The sequence below is a fragment of the Pteropus vampyrus genome, unplaced genomic scaffold (assembly GCF_000151845.1).
Source record: "Pteropus vampyrus isolate Shadow unplaced genomic scaffold, Pvam_2.0 Scaffold37, whole genome shotgun sequence".
Classification (NCBI taxonomy): domain Eukaryota; kingdom Metazoa; phylum Chordata; class Mammalia; order Chiroptera; family Pteropodidae; genus Pteropus; species Pteropus vampyrus.
The window spans coordinates 3,281,969-3,289,214 of record NW_011888818.1 but is presented as its reverse complement, the minus strand read 5'-3'; the positions used below and the strand labels follow the sequence as shown (position 1 = coordinate 3,289,214).

At 30.8% G+C, this 7,246-nt stretch overlaps 1 pseudogene; it reads right to left on the bottom strand.

Moving 5' to 3' along the window:
* Window positions 1-941: 941 nt before the first annotated feature.
* Window positions 942-1,060, bottom strand: LOC111738394 (annotated as a pseudogene).
* Between the last annotated feature and the right edge of the window lie 6,186 nt (window positions 1,061-7,246).

Below are 7,246 nucleotides of genomic sequence, written 5' to 3'. Positions count from 1 at the left end.
CAGCAACAAGGTGTAATAACAGTATTTTTCTCACCTGTAGAAAGCCAGGAAGTAATGTTATCAGTAAAAATAATAGCTAATGTTTATAAATTGTTCACTTCATAGCAACAACTATTCTAAGCACTTTACATGTTATAGCTCATTTAATCTTTACAACAGTGCCATGAGGTACTTTTTAATATTCCTATTTCAACAGGTAAGTTAAACTAGACACTGGTTAGGTGGTGACAGCTGGCTCACACTCAGACATTCTGAGTCTGTGCTCATAACCACTATTCTATATTATCTAACTAAAGAGAACAAAGTAGATCAGAGAGAAACAAGTTCCTTTGGGTTACATGCAAAGGAAATTTCCAATCTGAAAAACAGAAGGGTAGAAATGTATAAGTAGGATTTGTAAAATTATAGAGCCCAGTAAGAAATGAAAACCAGAAAAGTTCCCACCCCATCATAGAGGAATTTCTACTTGAATCACGTAATTGTTAGTGTTTGAAGACATGAAGCATTTCATAGCTCTGAATAAAAATGTCTGCTTTTTGGATAATAAATTATTCCCAATCCTGGGGGTAATGAAAAATAACATTCTTTGATACTAATGAAAATTTCTCATGGTACCCTTTATTAGAAACAGTTCTTTGTATCTTTTGCAACTAAATTATGTAATGGTAGCAATCAAGTGGGAAAATAAACAGTGTTAATAAGTTCTTAATTTTAAAGGGACTGGATCAATTTGCTACTACTAATTCTAGAATGTTTTTTGTTTAATTATTTGTGATATGGCATTTAGGACATATAGATGTTATCTCAAATGCACTGCAGTGACACTCATGGTATACCGTTTGTTTGTTTTTTTTTTTAGGTGAGGCAACCCTTGGTTGACCTCACAGATTGCAAGGACCTTGTCAGTTTACAATCCCTTATTTTTTTTTTTTAATTTTTTATGCCTACAGCACCTGGTCTTCCTAGGTGGTCTCCCATCCAAGTACTAACCAGGCCCGACTCTGCTTAGCTTCCGAGATCAGATGAGATCAAGCTTGTTCAGGGTAGCATGGTGGTAGACTCATGGTATACCATTTGAATGTATCTTCTTCTCTAAGTAGAAAAAAGTAGATGCCTGGTATTTCTGGAACAGACGGAGAGCACTTAAAGCGCCAGTATGCCTGCCACTGTCAGGTGTGTGAGGAGATAAGGCAAAGGTAGCCTTCATGTATTACAACAATCATATCCGAAAGGTTTTGCTTGAAATTAATTATTGAAGCTCTAACCTCCAATGTGCTGTTACTGTGCCCCAAAAGAAATTTGTGTTAAATGAGTTCGTAATTGTGGGGTCCTCATGATGGGATTAGCGGCTTTATAAGAAGAAGAAGAGATATTATTATTTCTGTTGTTTAACCAGCCAATTTGTGGTATTTTTGTTATAGCAGCCAGAGCAAATTAATACAGGTTTAAGTTTGAAACTGGAGGGAATCAATGGAAATGCTGAGTTAGGAAAGCTGGGATAAATTAGTCCTCGATAAATAGTCCATTGAAAACAGAAGCTAGGCTTAAAAGATAGGAGATGCAGGCCAAAGCTAAACAATTTTAGGGGCTCTGTCAAATGTATCAGGGGCTCAGTCAGTGTCTGGGTTACATATATAATGTTCCCAAAAGCCAGGAGCTCAATAAAATCTGTTGCAACACAACTCGAATGGTATTCTGTATCAGACCTCTAGCTGCAAGAGGTCTGCTTTCATTCAATGACCCTGCTCCCCCCAGTTCTGGGTTTCTACTACTGAAGGAGGCTAGAGAAAATAAGGATTCCCTGAGATTCTCCCTGGGCCAGAAGTCTTTATTTAGTTACCTCAAACAGAACTTTTCCCAAAGTAAACATTTTAATTAATCATTTATATTTAGTATACAACCTCTTTTAGGCAACACACAAATCAAAATCTCAGTTACCACTGAAAAGAGTTTTGAAAAATTATCATCAGGTAAAACTTTTTTGATAGACCACTACCTAATAGAGCCTGATAACTTTACATGCTACAAATTGTCAACGCTTTCAGAATGATTGTAATCGGAGTAAAAGCTTGGGCAAATAACGGTGATTTCCCCACATACAAAATATTTCAATGCATTTTAAACCTTCTACCAGCTTGAAAAGATCCATTTAAGAATATCAATGGATAGATCTTTGGAATCACTTTGAGTCACTGAGAATTATGCTAAAAATTCAAGTTTCAAATACAATGGCCTGAAAACGGAGCCTACATCCTTATTTTTATTTAGAAGGTTATCTTGAAGCAAAATGAAATACTTAGAATTTCTCTAATATATATGTTTATGCATTTTATCATAAATTCCAAGAAATTCATTAGCATAAGTATGCCACAGAGATAAATGTCTTACCAGAAGAGTTGCATTTAATATTGTAAAATAGGATTGCATTATTCTTCAGAGTCACTCAGTAAACTAGTGACTGCTCTTTCCTATGCTGTTTGATTTGTGATGTGAATTATAAAAATACACAAAGTTTCACAGGTATAATAATCTTTATTGTTAAGATGTTAAGTGTCCCCAAATTTATCTATAAATTTAATGTAAAAAATATTTTGTGGAAATTGACAAGCTGATTCTAATATTCATATTGAATTTTTAAAATGTAGACTAGCCAAATAACTGCAAAAAAGAGTAAATTTTATGATGTATATTACCTCATTTCAAGATTAATTAAAAAGTTACATTAAACAAGATCCTCTGGTTTTAAATCCCAGCTTATAAAAATAGTTGGTAGAGCAGAAATAGATAAACACAGACATGATTAATTAGTTTTAAATAAAGATTCAAAGGCAATTCAGTAGAAAATGAAACATCTTTTCGATAAATGGTGCTGGAACAATGAGATATTCATAAGCAAAAAATGAGCTTCTATTTGTACTTCAAATGATATACAAAAAGTAATTCAAAATGGATCAGAGATGCAAATATAAAACCTAAAACTATAAACTTGTTGAAGAAAATATAGAAAATTGTTGTAAACTTGAGTTAAGTAAAGATTTCTTAGATGTAATACCAAAAGCTCAATCCACTAAGGAACAAATTGATAAACTGGACTTCTTCAAAATAAGAAATTCTGTTCTTCAAAAGACACTATTAGTAGAATGACAAACAAGCCACAGACTGGGAGAAAATATTTGCAAATCATGTATTGGATAAAAATATTTACATCTAGAACATATAAATAACATTTAGATCTCAATAAGAAAACAAACAAAAGCCATTTAAAATTAGACCCCCCAAAAATTGAACAGATGCTTTATCAGAGAAGATGCAGGATGGAAAATAAGCACATGAAAGGATATTCAATGTCATTTTCCATTAGAGAAATGCTAGTTAAAACCACAACTAGATTCCATTAGATAGTTATTAAAATGTCTAAAATTAAAGACTGACCACACCAAATGTTGGCAGGAATATAGAATATGTAGACGTTTCATATGCTGTTTTCTGAAAAGTTATCTATTCTCCTACCATATGATCCAGCCATTCCACACCTACATATTTTATCAAATAAATAAAAGAAATTTTCTGTACAAAGATTTGTATACAAATGTTCACAGCAGCTCTATTTAAAATAGTCAAAAACTGGAGACTCAAATGTTCATTAACAGGTGAATGAACAAACTAATGATATATTCATACAATAAATTTCTCCTCAGCAATATAAAAATGAACTATTAATATTTATAATGACATAGATGAATCTCAAAACATTATGCTAAATGAAAGAAACCAGAAAAAAATGCATTCTGTATGACTCCATGCATATAAAATTTTGAATATGCAAAAGAATCTACAATGACAAAAAGCATATCAATGGTTTTCCAGGGATTCCAAAGAGACATGACAAATCTTTGAGTTTGTTATTCACAATTGAGTTTATTATCTCTATGGGGCTTATAATTTCTTCACTGGTATATACAGATGTCAAAACACTAGATTTTTCCTTAAAATGTGCATTTTGTTATATGTCAATCATAATAAATAAAACTTGAGAAAACAAATGAATGAAACATTGTATTTAACAGGGAGAAATCTAATTCTCAGTGCAAAACTAAACTTATCCAAGAATTTTCTGTTCAGTCTTAATTAATACATCATCTTATAGTTGACTTAAGCCACAAACAGTCTTGATTCCACATATTAGAACGAGTCCAGTCAAAAAAAAAAGAAAGGAAAGAAAAATGTTAATGGGACCCCGCAATTACTGGTTTCCCAGAGATGATGGAGTCCTCTCACACTCCATTCTGGCTCTCATGACTACATGCTTCCCAAAGATGAACTCACTTTGGCATACTTAATAGGTGTGCCTAAGAATAGGCAGGCTCTTGTCCTATGTTCTGTTGTTGTTTATCTTTAATCCTTTCTTATAGGCAATAAACCTAATCATGTATAGTAAGTATGATTGTCTGATGTAACCCTAGACCACTGCTGTTTGTTGAGCAGAGTGGGCACTGAATTTGCTTACTCAAGTATTTCTTTTCCTTTTAAATTAATATATAATAGATAAATAACATTGTATTAGTTTTAGGTATAGAACACAATAATTTGATATATGTATCTATTATAAAATGATTACCACAATAGATTTATCATTATACATAATTACAATTTGTTTTCTGTAATTTTTCTGAGAACTATTAAGATCTACTCTTTTAGCAACTTTCAAATATACATACAGTATTGTTAACTATAGTCACCATGCTTTATGTTAATTCCATCCTCAGGACTTATTTATCTCATAACTGAGTTTATTACTTTGACCATTTTTGTCCATTTTACCCATCCTCCAACCCCACCTCTGACAATCACCAATCTGTTCACTATATCTGTGAGTTTGTGTTTTATTCTCACATATATAGGTGAGAACATATAGTATTTGTCTTTCTCTCTCTTACTTAGTTAGCATAATGCCCTCGAGGGCCATTCATGTTGTTGCAAATATTTTTTACTATTAAATTGTATGTGTTCTTTATATATTTTGGATATTAACTCTATCATATATATAATTTGCAAAATTTTTTCACATCCTATAGGTTGCCTTTTCATTTTGTTGATAATTTCCTTTGTTGTACAGACCTTTTCTATTTGATGTAGTCCCACTGGTTTATTTTTGCATTTGTTGCCTTTGTTTTTGTGTCAAATCAAAAAAAAATAATAATTGCTAAGACCAATGTCAAGGAGCTTACCCCCTATGTTTTATTCTATAAATTTTATAGTGTCAGGTCTTATGTTCAAGTCTTTAATCCATTTTGAGTTGATTTTTGTGTATGATGTAAGAGGGTGGTCCATTTTCATTGTTTTGCATGTGGCTGTCTAATTTTCCTAGCACTAGTATCTTTTCCCCATTGAATATTCTAGAGTCCTTTGTCATAAATTAATTGATCATGTATACATGGATTTATTCCTGTAATCTCTATTCTATTTCATTGATCTATATGTCTGTTTTTATGGCAATACTATACTATTTTGATTACCATAGTTTTGTAAAATAATTTAAAATTAGGAAGCTTTGTTCTTCTTTTCCAAGATTGCTTTGGTTTATACAATTTTTTAGATTATTCTATTTCTGTGAAAAATGTCATTATAATTTTAATAGAGATTGCAATAAATCTATAGATTGCTTTGGGTGGTATAAACATTTCAACAATATCAATTCTTACAATCCATGAGCACAGAATACCTTTTTATTTATTCGTGACTTCTTCAATGTCTTATTGACAAATAAGTTTATTATTCTTACTTTTTAGAATGAAATTTGCTTAACTTTCTACATATTTACTTGTAATTACACCAAAATATTCCAATCAATCTAACAAAATCTTGAATATATATTTTCTAAATGTTAAGAATGTAAAATACAATTTCTGTTTTTGGATTTTGATATAAATCATACTCTCGCAGCCATTCATTTACCTCCTTTCTAAGATTGGTGGATGGTGATGATCCTAGGACTTCTTAGTATTTCTTTGCATTGAATAATATGTTCCCTGGATCCCATTTCTTTCTTTTTCTTAATTTAGTCTTTCATCCTGCTAAATTAAGCACATGCTCCAGCAGAATGCTAAAAAATAATATGTGATCAATACACTTTTTTAGTCCTTGCATGTCTAAAAGTTCTCTTATTATAACCACATATTTGATAGTTTAGATGAGGAAAAAAATACTTAATTGAAAATTATTTCTCCTAGTAATTTTGAAGCATTGATCCACAGTCTTTTTGTAACCTGAATTGATATTGAGGAGTCTGATGCTATTTTGAGTGCAGTTTCCTTTATGTAACATGGTTGTCTTTTTTTTTTCAACTATTATCTAAATATGTTTAAGCCTTCTCTTCATTGTTATTTTGACATTTCATAATGGTGTGCTTTGTTGTAAAAAAAATAATTTGTCAGTTTGCAATGGAATAAATACTTAAATGTATAAAGCAAAACTGAATATTTCTAAAGTCTATATAAATGAATATTTTTTCCTCTGAGTAAAGAAAAATTTCTTAAAGTCATCAAAAGCAAAAATCATCAAGGAAAATGCTAAGACATTTTAATAAGAACTTCTGGACATAAAAGGTATAAATGGATCACTATCAATCTGGGAAAAGACATTTGCTATAAATAAAATGGGCAAAGAATCAGCATCTTAAATATATATTACTCCTACAAATCGATAAGAAAAAATATAAATAACACAATAGAAAATTGAGAAAACATATGAAGATGAAATACAGTTAATCACGTAATAAATTTAAATTATGAGTCTAGCAGTTGAGAAGACACATAATGAATTAGTCATTTTATACTATGAGTGATTCATTGCAGGGAAATTTTATACTCCAGGGGTATTTCATTTTAGTTTTTCAGAGACATATACTTTAATCTATCACATTATAAAGTTAGGAGGAGAGGAAGCATCCTTGCAGTTGACACAAGAAGAGGGAAAAAAGTCCCATATGTTGGGTTCTAAGATTAATGTTGTGTTCTAAGATTAATGTTGTCTCATTTTTCTTGCTTAGTCTTTTGAAAGATTTCTATAATTCTATTATCAATAAGAGAATCAGATCTCATATTTACTTTCTACATTTTTCCTAATAACTAATTCATCCATCTTTAATACTTTTTATTTTAGTTTTATTGGATCATTTGAATAATTATTTTACCATGCTTTTAGATGAATATTAACAAATCTTATTTTTATAAATTACCTTTGCATA